This window comes from Dermacentor andersoni, chromosome 3, assembly GCF_023375885.2.
Source record: "Dermacentor andersoni chromosome 3, qqDerAnde1_hic_scaffold, whole genome shotgun sequence".
Classification (NCBI taxonomy): Eukaryota; Metazoa; Arthropoda; class Arachnida; order Ixodida; family Ixodidae; genus Dermacentor; species Dermacentor andersoni.
This window is the reverse complement of record NC_092816.1, coordinates 163,792,115-163,804,479: the sequence shown is the minus strand read 5'-3', so window position 1 is coordinate 163,804,479 and position 12,365 is coordinate 163,792,115.

Below are 12,365 nucleotides of genomic sequence, written 5' to 3'. Positions count from 1 at the left end.
TTCACATGTGCAGCTGCTATACCTATTCGCATTGAAATAGTTTTCAGTTTTAAAAGCTGTGCTCTGTCGTAAAGCCGGAAGGCACGCGTGTGAGGGCCATATCTCTGTGCGAGTGCAGATTCTACATGCAGGGCTGTACATACTGTGCACACCGCTTGCATGATGCCCGTTGCGTGACCTACACGCCCCTTTTTACAGCACTTAATGAAGCCTTTACAGAGCGCTTCCCACCGGCTGCGGTGACGACGGAGCGCAGCGCTGTGCTTGCAAAAGCCCGCGTTTGTCTGTCACGATATGAAAGTACCATCAGTATCGCGCCCTGCCGACTTCATCTTTTTATTACACAACGTCAAGAAAACGCGAAACCTCCCCATCTCAACATGACGTCTACACATTGCTTTTGCATGATTTGGCCGAACAACAAGGTGAGACGACGATGACGAAGTTTTGTTATGTCACTGCGGCCGTACATATCCCCGGCCATATTTTCATAGCAAGCTTTGTAGACGGAGTCACCGAGTAAAGCTCGAATGTTCAGGGCCAGTACAACCAATACTGAGATCTGGTGCTGAAGTTCTTTTTCTAAGTGTGTGGCTCAACGCGCATCATTAATATTCAGCGCTGTTTGTGCTATTCCCTGAAGACTCTAACTCTTATGTTAGACCCTGTTTGCGAAGCTTGCTATGCAAGAAATGGTCGTGGACCCACCTGGAAGCACGGATACGCTGGCCTCTGTTTTGAAGTGCCTCAGCTCTCATGTGCCATACCACGTTGCCGATTCCAAGCTTTCTGACGCCATGTCAGATGACTCGGAAACCATCATATCTGCTAAGCGTCGCAGTTCAAGATATGCGACAGCCACATTGTCCTCAAAGTCGCATTGTTCGCCAGTAAAGCAACTATGATTTACCGTAACATCGTGACTACAACAGTAGCCATCATTCTCGCTGACTCGTTCGTAAGCCTGAATGCTATCTTCAAAAAAAAAGTTGATGGCTTTTCTTTGGGTTGGCATCTTGTCCTTGTGATGGCGTTCCCCTGAAGCCATGGAAAAATATCATTTTCGTTGGCCCACAATGCCCCAATAGGGCGATACAAATTCTGCTTGGTTTGCCTGAAGACTGGCGCCCGCACGCGGAATCACACACCACAGACTGCGCATGTAACAGCAGGTGTCACGTTACACGGTGGCCTACACTTAATAGAGGACCCTTTGAGAAAGCAGGATTGGTTGCAAACCTCGACGCAAAATCGTCAGCGTCCGAAGACTACGCTCGCTTATCTCTGTGAAAGCTTGATTTGGGGACGAAAAGCCGCCTGCTCACATTACAGCCCGACTATAATACAATACACGATTCCACTTTTTTGTAGCGAGTAAGGCGTTTACAGTGCCATATATGTTTAGAGATTGCTCAAGCGCACGGTTGCTGCACCGTGCATAATGTCACCGGAATCACATTTCAAATTCCTGCGAAGGTCAGGCATCTCGGTGCCCTAAAGTTTATGCAGAGCAGCTGGCCACAGACAAAGAATATCCCTCATTGGGGATGAGCTAGAACAAATAAAAGGGAAAGCCAAAACATTGCGGCAGAACCCTTCTTACAATGATTGTCGGCGGTCATTCGTTAGTATTGAGTCATTATAGCGGCACAATGTTTTGCCATCGTTGAAATTAGTTATGTGTGAGGCGTGTACTGTAGAAGGACTCCTATTTATTCATTCCCTAAAGTAGTCTGTGTCATCAAAAGCTGCCGCCGCAAAGCCTCCGCATGGTGTACAAAATACATGCCGCGCAAGTTCGTACTAACGCTAAGAAGCGCATCATACGCTAACAACATACTCCTCACTCGCGCTTCTGTCTGGACATGTTGCTCCATCTAGACGCAGAGGCGAAAAGTCCGCGCATGGCCTCGAAATGAGAAGCGTGGTGCGCGGGTTCCTGTGAACGCTGAGAATTATGCCATAGCCCAGTGACACATACTCAGTCACCCAAGTTAGCGAGAGGTTCACTGAACAGTTGCACACGCCAAGTACAATAATGGCACAAATCGCTATTGTTTGCATGAGAGGTGTCCGCTGAATGGCGGCACATACCCAGTGAATTTCTGGCGCAGCCTGTCAATGCGTGAGGGCTGTCATTGAGGAACCCTTGTGACGTGGGCTTGTTTCCAGTCAGCACTGGAGAAATTTGATATTTTTATGCCCTGTAGAGCGGCACATTTCCCGGGGCAAATATCTAGTTACCAAAGTTGGCGTGAAACATATTCGTTGGGGACCAGCACAGACCGAGTGGCACATACCCAGTACTGCGAGTCGGTCAGACTCTTCGAACAGCAATATCTAAGCCGCCCGCATGTACAGGGACCCATGTAGGCGTGAAAGATGTGTTTCTATGAGCAGAACCTATGTTTACATTGCCACACACTCAGCAAATTGGTCTGATGGTAGCTTTCGAACCCTGTAACCTCAGTAAAGCAGCCCGACGCACAACCCACCAGGTCACTGACTACCCATTGACCTATCTAGGCAGAAAAACGGTTATATACAAACATACATACGTACCTAAAACACACTGTATAGCCCCCGAAAAGTGCGTGAAGTACCCAAAGAATCCTAACGCGTTAAAGGAAGACAACAAAAGACAACAGAACACATACAGGGAGTATACGGCTGGCGGCTGCAAAAAATGCCTCAACTAAGTATATAATTGCACGTTATAAGAATGGAAGAACCTTTGCATTGGTAGGAAGCATGGAAGTGGGCCTTCTGCCTCTCTGACATCGTTGCTAGCGCTGCCAACGGAAGCGTGGGAAGGGGTCTACCAAGACCACTGCCTCAGTTGAAAACATTGTCAAGATAGTGCTTAAAATTGCTTTGGCCAACGCAGACTGTTCGACTTCTAAATATTTAGAAGATGCTTGTCAAAATAATCACATCTCTCATCGCAGGCCGTCAGACACCAGCAGCAACAGCGGCAGAGCCACCTTTAGAGTCTCTCGTTCCAGCCCTGGACAGCCTTCTTTGACATCCAGATTAAAGCATTCTGAAGACTTTTCGAAGGTGTCACCCATAGTTCTGCAATGAAATCTCAGGTAACTACGACCACGACATGCTTACACAGTTCTTCGGCCCTTCGCAATAAGACCGCGTCTGATGCTACAGCGTTTCAATACACTCATATAATGAAAAATTCCGGCTTTCAGGCCGGAAGTTAGTGTCTCAGGTGTACGCAATAACTCTCGATGCGCAGCATGACCATGCGGCTTTTATCAGCCCCTGTACGCCTCGCATTCGTTCAATGTATTCGGAGCGTCAATATACGTAGGCGCTGTCTAACACTGTTATTGATAAAGGCAATAAAAGCGACGAGGAATTTAAGTTTAGACCTTTTACTGTAGATCTTAGGGTTGCAACGATGGCAGTAGCAAGCAGATACAATCGACCTACACGTTCTTAAGGCATCGCACAACAGGAGGGTTCCGTCTCCTCGCGTAAGCCGTCGCTAGCGCCATCCGGAGACTTTAATGATCACTGTGCGCCCTGGTTTTCCTATCTACAAAACAGTCGTGGGACGAAAACTAACTATCTTATTTATAAACGTAATATGCCAACACTTATTGACGGATCTCCTACATTCGTTGGCCGGGGAAATAGTCGTTCATCCACCTTTCGATATCAGCTAGACATATGTGCCTGGCCTAGTTATGCGAAGCGAATCCGTAGAGCTCAGATCATCGACTCATTTACTTGGTGCATGAACGTCGCCAGACTGCCGTCTATAGTGACAAACTTGAACAAGTCAGCTGATTGCAGAAGTGCCATCACATAACAGTCTGTTGAAACCGGTGAGCGAGGGTCTACAACAAGGTATACGGTACGACAAGAGCTGAGCCAAAATAAACAAAGTCCTCATCTTGAGCTCTTGACGCTACGGGCCTGTTGGCGGCGTGCTTACTGGGGGGCGGAATGTTCTAAAAGACGAACCGTCGAAATATTTTACTGGGGTTAATCAAAACGTCTTGGCCCCTAATTTTTAGCCAAATTACGGCCGTAATTTCGGAGTGAGCATATCCATTCCCAGCGGTGAAACATTCTTCGACTAACCCGGCCTTATCTACCGGTAGCTACGCGGCACGGCGCCGCTATCAGTTCTTGAAGATGGCGCTTGTGCTTCACATGTCCACGGCGTACGAGCAACGAAGAGTGATTCGTTTTCTATAGAGCACGGAACGAACGATCATCAAAATCCACAGGAAAACGCAGTGCATGTATAGCAAAAGCTGTCTCTCTTTGAGAAGTATGGTATGGTAGTGTTGTAGTTCCGCAAAAGGCCGTGAAGACTTGCATGGCAAGCGGACATGCATGACAGTCAGGCGAAAGAATTCTACCGCATGGGCATTTTAAATTTAGTGCTGTGATGGGACAAATGTCTGAAACGATGTGGGCACTATGTAGGAAAATATGGTAAGGTGCGTAAAATAGAGCGCGTATTTGCAATTGCCTCTATCCACCATATTTTGGCTAATAAAAATAGGGGCAAATACTTTCTTATGCGCCCTCGTATAACCTCCTCGATGGTGCAAACAATTTCGTTGCAAGAACAACGAGCCCCACGTAGTTCTTTTTTTTTTTTTTTGCAGGTTGCAAGTTGATTTGAAAGCGCATGGCACACAGTAAAGATTATCCGCCCTCAGGAAGTCTGGGAGCATTCAACAGCTGCATTGTGCACAGTGACCGACCGGTCCCCAAAACTTCTGGCAGAAGCATTTGCAGGCATATTCGTCTGTCCTATGTCAAGTGACATCACAAACGGCGACCTTTCTTCTTGGACAAGTTAGAGCGTCATAAGTTCTCAGAGTACCATAATCTACCAAATTGACCACGTAGCCTTCATTCTCGAGAAGCTGCGCCACGCTCTTAGTATTTCCATGCGCCGTATGGTCCCAGGTGAAGATGATATTATGTACTAAACGTTACAAAATATCGATCAGGTGTTTAATTAGTGTCTATAGGACAAATATATCAACGTGTGGAGAACTTGTCTGCTCCCTGTTGATTGGAAATCATCCGTGGTGATACCACTATCAAGGCTTCTACGCTGTGCGAGATACCTTGGCCTGTTATTATGTTAGATGTTATTACGCGATAATTGTTCGTAAGAAAAAATTCCAGGCAATCCTGAAGCGAAGGCGGCCAACTAATAACAAAGAGCACGTACAAACACAAAGATTTGTGAATTCGGCCACGTAAGTCGTACCTGCCAATATTACAAACCCCGTATGTCATGAAGATGGTGAAATTATTCGCGCTCTTTGTTCTAGATGTCAGAGCAGAAGAATTGCATTTCTTTGCTGGTGTGATAAGCGGCTTTCGTCGCAATCCTTCAACCCTGAACAGCGGTGCAGACCTTGCATGACCGACTGAATTTTCTCGAGAAAAGAAACACTCCACATATATGCCATTTCTTGGCATACAGCAAACTTTTCCTTTGGTTCTACTTCAGACAAATATTTTCGCTCTTTCGGCAGCTAGAATTTCTGGTCTTCTGCCTCAGTTTGCGCACTCATTGAAGAGCAGCCAGCGAATATTGTGCTAGCAATCAAGGTTTCCCACAAGACCGCGTTTTCTCGTCACTGCTTAAAAGAGTTCTTGCTGGGTGTCACAGCTTTTGTCAGGAATGCGAATTCTTGATAAACATAGCTGTCCATTCCGATGCGATCGCTCTGCGAATTGGGGACCCTTCAGACCCCAGTACACACCTCGGTGTAAGCTTACATAGAACCCAGAGTGTAATTTAAGGACACATTGGAGAAGTTTGTCTGTAGATTTCGCTTGCAAAATTGCTTTTAATTGTATAAAACCCCACACAATGTGCACTTCCAACCATGAATCTACTGTACCTCGTCGAGACATCAATACAATGGGTACAACAAAACCGTTCTCTAGTACTAGTTTTTGATGATCACCTTATCGTGGAGCCCTGTCGTTAAATATGTGCACGAAACCATGGTACCTTCTAAAATATTTGGCCGCCTTAACAGCTGGAGGTGCCGGCTACGACCAAACGGTAGCACTACACATGTATCATTCATCGGTACTACTTGGGTTGATTTATGCATTGACAGCCCATAATTTCCCGCCCAGCTTGATGGCTCAACTCTAACGGCACCATCGGTGTTGCTCCGATACATGATTGGCTTACATCTTGGGGCGCGATCTGTCCCATTACTTACTGAAGCACACCATTTGCTACTGAGGCTCCAACCAGATTAGGGAGGTCTACGTGTCATCGAATGACTGCATCACACGTAGGACGGCAAAGCACTTCTGATTCGGGTGGTTCTCCGCCAATTCGCTTTAATAGGGAAAATGGTGACGATGCAAATAACAATTGATGACAATGCTGGAAGTAATACTGCGGCTACACCGCCGGAATAATTAAACAAGCGTCTATTGCCTGTTTGATTTTAAATTCCTGAATTACACAAAAAGGTATAAACTGTCGACTCTGGCGTTAGTGCCATTTACTCAGTCAAATTTATTCGAAATATTTTGTGAATATTTAGAAGTACCGACGATTGCATCTAGACACAGCGGTGGCTAAGGCACCTCTGCAGCTTTCTTCTGCGCTTGCACTGAAGTGCGACGCGTGTTTTGCATAAAGCATCCAGCCTCATCAACAACTTCTGAGCTTTCGGTGACTGAAATTGCTCTGAATTACGTCCGAGGATAGATAAGCACACCGCTGATTGTCATACTTACGTACTTCCGCGCTACCACTATCGAATTATAGAGAAATGACGCTGATCACCCACTTGTGTGTTGATATCCTCTTCGCCTGTCGTAATCAGCTACCAGCCTTCCTAAGTGTCGTCGAGCACCTCGACTCGTCGGGGCTCTCGGCGAGACTATAGGACATTTCTACAAAGACGGATGGCCTAACCGCCATCCCACCACCTCGGGCTTCCTGATCGGCCACTACTTCGCTTCCATCTCTACGACCCTCTACCTTTCTGCCTCCTACCCTCTCTCTCTTTTAATCCCATCCCCTCCACCCTGCTGGCACTGAGCCGTGCTCCTGCATGGGTTGCAGAAAATAGCGCTAGCGTTTTCTCTTTCCCCACAAGAACCACTTCTCTGTGTTGCATCATTTTAACCCACTACGGCCCTACATCTACTCCATCGTTGCCCTGTGAATACCTTTGCACGTGCGGATCTTCAGAAGTGAAAATGTCGATCGGCTTGCTTGCACTTGGGTACACATCGAATGTGACTGCTCGAAAATTTTGTCTAGGTTTGACGACGTTCGTCTGTTGATTTCTCTATTATTCCTCAAGCGGCACACGGACTGGCATGCGGTAAATGGATAATTTCCTCCCCGTCCTCGTGTTTGAGGCTTGCCTCATCGTGCTAGAGTACTATTGCTTAAATTGGGAGTGGTTCTGTATTGGTGTCTGAATGGTTATGCTGAACGTGTACACTCGGTCGTGTGCGTATTGTATATCCTGCGACACACTTGAGCGCCTTATATTGAAATGTCCTCCTTTCCTTGCACAGCGCACATCGCAACTCAGGGACTATAGTGTACTTCGCCAGTGATGCATGGCTCTCAGTGGTTGCCTCAATCCAAGTGGCAGCGGTTCTCTGCGCGACCAGTATCCATTGCGGCCTGCTTACTTTCCCTGCGAGAAACTGACCTGACCTCGCCTTTGTACAGCAGCTTCTTTTTTGCGAGGAGCAAGACCGCCTTGCCTTTTGCTTTCTTTTATTTTTTGTACTTTTGAATTGGCTAATTGGTGCCAGTCTACCGTGTCTGGTATGTCTGTTCTAATTTCTGTTTATAGCCTCGACGATCCCAAAGATAGTGCTGTTTAAATATGTGACAAAACTTAGGATAATGAGTGCAGGTGATGAACCATTTTAGTTGTTCTGAAAGCCGCGCTGACGATAACTGTGATGATGATAGAGGTAATTATGATGAAGAGTACGCTAAGGATGGCAATGAAGGGGACAATCATGATGATAATGATTATTACAATTAAAATTGTGGCACTAGTGGTGATAAATTTTCATACTCCACTCGACCAGCAAAACAATGTTTTTCATCGGCTGCATCCTTTGAAATTAGTGCGATCTGGGTGAGCTTTCTTCTTTGCTTCTGACGTGTCCCTACGTTCAAATTCATTCGATGCGAAAGCATTATATGCCCCATTACGGGAAAATTCCAGCGTCGTCGTTGGCGGCGTGACCGAGCGATGTTACCAAAAATGGCCGATTGCGCAAACAGTAAAGACACGTCAAATAATCGTCGGATTGACATCAAAATTATCAGGAAGGTATCTGTAAACAAAGTAAATTAATGGCTTCAAACACCGAATTTGGTACATCTCGGTCTGGGTGGGAATCGATTCCGGGCCTCCTAGCTTAGAGATGAGCTCATTTCCTCAACGCCGCGACACCTCCATGGTTCTGGCTGACTGAAGGTGTGACCTCATGCGTGCATCATCGCGCACGTGACGGCACAGCCAATGGGGAGTAGGCGGCGCCATGACATGAGTCTATAAACGAGTGTGTGAAATAAAAACATTTCACCAAAGGGACGACTTAAAGGGACACTAAAGGTTACCAGAAACTCAAGTTAAAGTGGTAGAGCAATGTTCTAGAACGTCTAAGGCGTCAATATAATCGCGAAGAGAGCTTTAGTAACCGAGAAATTGAGGTAAATGCATGACACGATTTGAGACCCCCAGCGACATTCCGGTACTAGCCCGATGACGAAAGCACTCCTCATAATTTGTGTTACTAATACTCAACTACTCGTATTAAAAATATCATTTCATTCGATTATAAGACGGAAAAAAATGCTACTTGTCTACGTCTATTCGATTCTAAGAAAAATAACATTTTTACGTTACCCTTCAGTAATATGCATGGGTGTTCGAAAGGTTTCGTTTTAACTCGACTCTGCGCGCTCGACTCTGCGCCGCGCACGCTTTGGAGTTTCAGTAGTTTGGTTATCGCGTCGTGCTGTGAGGGTTCTGCTGGCTCGCGAAACTTTCATTTGGAACAAGCAGCGAGAATGCCACGTCCATGTGATGTCGTGGGAACCCCTCGTTGCTTTCCCGCTCCGCAGAGCCGGTGTCGAGGCCGCCGTCGTAGTACGCAACGACGCCGGCAGCGCGAGCCCTCAGCAGCAGGTCGCGCTCGTCAATGCTCAAATCACTGAAGTTGAGCCCACCATCGCGAGCCAATCTGTCGGTGTCAGGGTCCATTGCGACGAGCGTCGAAGTTTGCGTCATAGAATGAAGTACCAGCTTATGGGCGTCTTGCGCTGGAGTTTGAGGTATAGTAGCGGCGCCTGGTGGCGGTGCGGGAAACGACATTTGGGTCGTACCAGCTCGGGTTGTATTGAGCCCTGGCTGTGGCGAAGCACGTTTTGTAGGCCGAGTTTTGCGTCGATTCGCACTTTTTTATGCCCTCTTGCGAGTGGGAAAAGGCTCGTCACTTCTCACAGACCACGCCGACCACGCTGCGAGCTCGCCGCAGCCTATAATTTAACGAAAACGGACTCTCCGTGTGCCCTGATACGTAATGCTGGGAGCAGAAGGAATCGGTGATGGGGCTCTTGCATTGCCCAGGGGGCGCTGCGAAAAAGGTGCTAAAAAGCGCCCTCTCTCCTAAAATGGGTCGTACCAAGCTCGGTCGTCTGCTTCGGAAAGCACGTTTACAATATGGACCCGCCACTTTCGGTTGTGTTGTATCACGGCCTGCAGCGAATATCAGGCGCCGAAGATTTTTTCATGAGTGGCACGCTGCGTAAAGGCAAGAAATTATGCAGTGCCGAATACGTGTATGCCGTTCAAGCATTAAGGGGCGAAGTTTTAGCGCGGTGTCAATTGCAAGTGAAGCGAGTCGCGTACGAAGTGTAACTTCAGGTAAGGTTTGCACGCTGCTAGATTCAGGCGCACAAACGCGAGGGAATGCTTGCTATAAATGAATCCACAGCAGCGATAAGCAGACATCATGTGTACGGAACTGCTCGAGCACACTACGGTACGCGCCGCGACCGCAGCGCTCTTGCAGCATGCCGCGATGTACGAACTGCTCGAGCGCACGATCGTACGCGCCGCGAAGGCAGCGGTCTTTCGACATGCCGCGAAACGGCGGGTCTCCTGCAATCTTTGTTGACTGGATGCCGCTAAACAAGTAGTTATGCCTGCGTTGTAGTAGCGGCCATCTGTCCCTTTTAGTAACTGGTAATAACTGATGCAACGCATATGAGCTCGCACGTACGTGCGAATCGCGCTGCAGCGCGAGCTCGTGCGCTGCTCGCTTGATGTAGCTTACAACGCTCGAAAATCGAGCTGCTGTAATCAATACTATCTTGCTACGCTGCCTCAACATGCTGACTTGAGGTCAAGTAAGAGCACATTTAACTCTCTAACCTGTGCTGCTCGTAGTGGGGTAGTGCATTGTCACCGAATCAGCCTGGCCATTTGTGGTCATTTGCACACACCTGGGCACTTCACCACTTCGCACCGGTCGAATTGTTAATTGTCGCTGTGGCCGGGTTTCGAATCGTGAATCACCAGCCATGCCTGCTGCTATGTCGGTCTGCCGTCGGGACTGTAGGTGCAAAAGCCCGAATTTTAAAACGCAGATCTATAATCAAGCAAGCTTCAAGACAGGTGAAGCAGTCAGCATGGCGCGACGTTTAGCTTACCCAGCGCGACGAACTGCAGTTATACAGCGCGCCCGACGCTCCGCTTCGTGAGGCCTTGAAGGGAAACGATAGAATCGGATGTTGGGATTCAGGCCTTCTTGTTCATGGCAGCCCACGACGCAGCAGTATCGACGGTGACGCTTTTTCGATGCTGAGCTAGGTCCCTCCGGATCGGCGTCACCGATTCCTTCCGTTTCCAGCATTACGTCCCACGGCACACGGAGAGTCAGTTTTCGTTAAACTATAGGCTGCGACCAGCTCGCAGCGTGGTCGACGTGGTCTGTGAGAAGTGACCAGCCTTTTCGCACTCGCAACAGGGCAGAAAAAAGTGCGAATCGACGCAAAACTCGGCCTAGAAACGTGCTTCGCCACAGCCAGGGCTCAATACGACCCAAGCTGGTACGACCCAGAGGTCGTTTCCCGCGCCGCCACCAGGCGCCGCTACTATACCTCAAACTCCAGCGCAAGACGCCCATGTCGATCCGGAGAGACCTAGCCCAGCCTCGAAAAGGCGTCACCGTCATTACTTCTGCGTCGTGGGCTGCCATGAACAAGAAGGCCTGAATCCCAACATCAAATTCTACCGTTTTCCTTCAAGCCCTCACGAAGTGGAGCGTCGGGCGCGCTGCATAGCTGCAGTTCGTCGCGCTGAGAAAGCGAAACTTCGTGCCATGCTGACTGCTTCGCCTGTCTTGAAGCTTGCTTGATTATCTGCGTTCGAAATTTCGGTCTTCTGCACCTACAGTCCCGACAGCAGACCGACATAGCAGCAGGCATGGCTGGTAATGCACGATTCGAGACCCGGCCACAACGACAATTAACAATTCGACCGATGCGAAGTGGTCAAGTGCGTGCAAATGAGCACAAATGGTCGGGCTCATTCGATGACAATTCACTACTCCACTACGAGCAGCACTGGTTAAGAGAGTTAAATGCGCTCATCCTTGATCTCAAGCCAGCACGTTGAGGTAGCGCAGCAAGGCAGTATTGATTGCAGCACATCGATGTTCGAGCGGTGTCATTAAAAGCTACATCAAGCGAGCAGCGCACAAGCTCGCGCTACAACGCAATTCGCACGCACGTGCGAGCTCATATCCATTGCATCAGTTTAGCGACATGCAGTCAACAAAGATTGCAGGAGGCCCGCCGTTTGGCGGCATGTCGAAAGACCGCTGCCGTCGCCGCGCGTACGATCGTGCGCTCGAGCAGTTCCGTACACATGATGTCTGCTTATCGCTGCTGTGGATTCATTTATATCACGCATTTCCTCGCGTTTGTGTGCCTGAATCTAGCAGCTAGCGTGCAAACCTTACCTGTAGTTCCACTTCGTACGCGACTAGCTTCACTTGCGATTGACACAGTGCTAAAACTTCGCCGCCTAATTCTTGAACGGCGTACACGTATTCGGCACTGCATAATTTCTTGCCTTTACGCAGCGTGCCACCCCTGAAAAAATCTTCGGCGCCCAATATACGCAGCAGGCCGTGCTACAACACAACCGAAAGAGGCGGGTCCATATTGTAAACGTGCTTTCCGAAGCAGACGACCGAGCTTGGTACGACCCATTTTAGGACAGAGGGCGCTTTTTAGCACCTTTCTCGCAGCGCCCCCTGGAGAATGCAAGAGCCCCATGGTCGCGCGT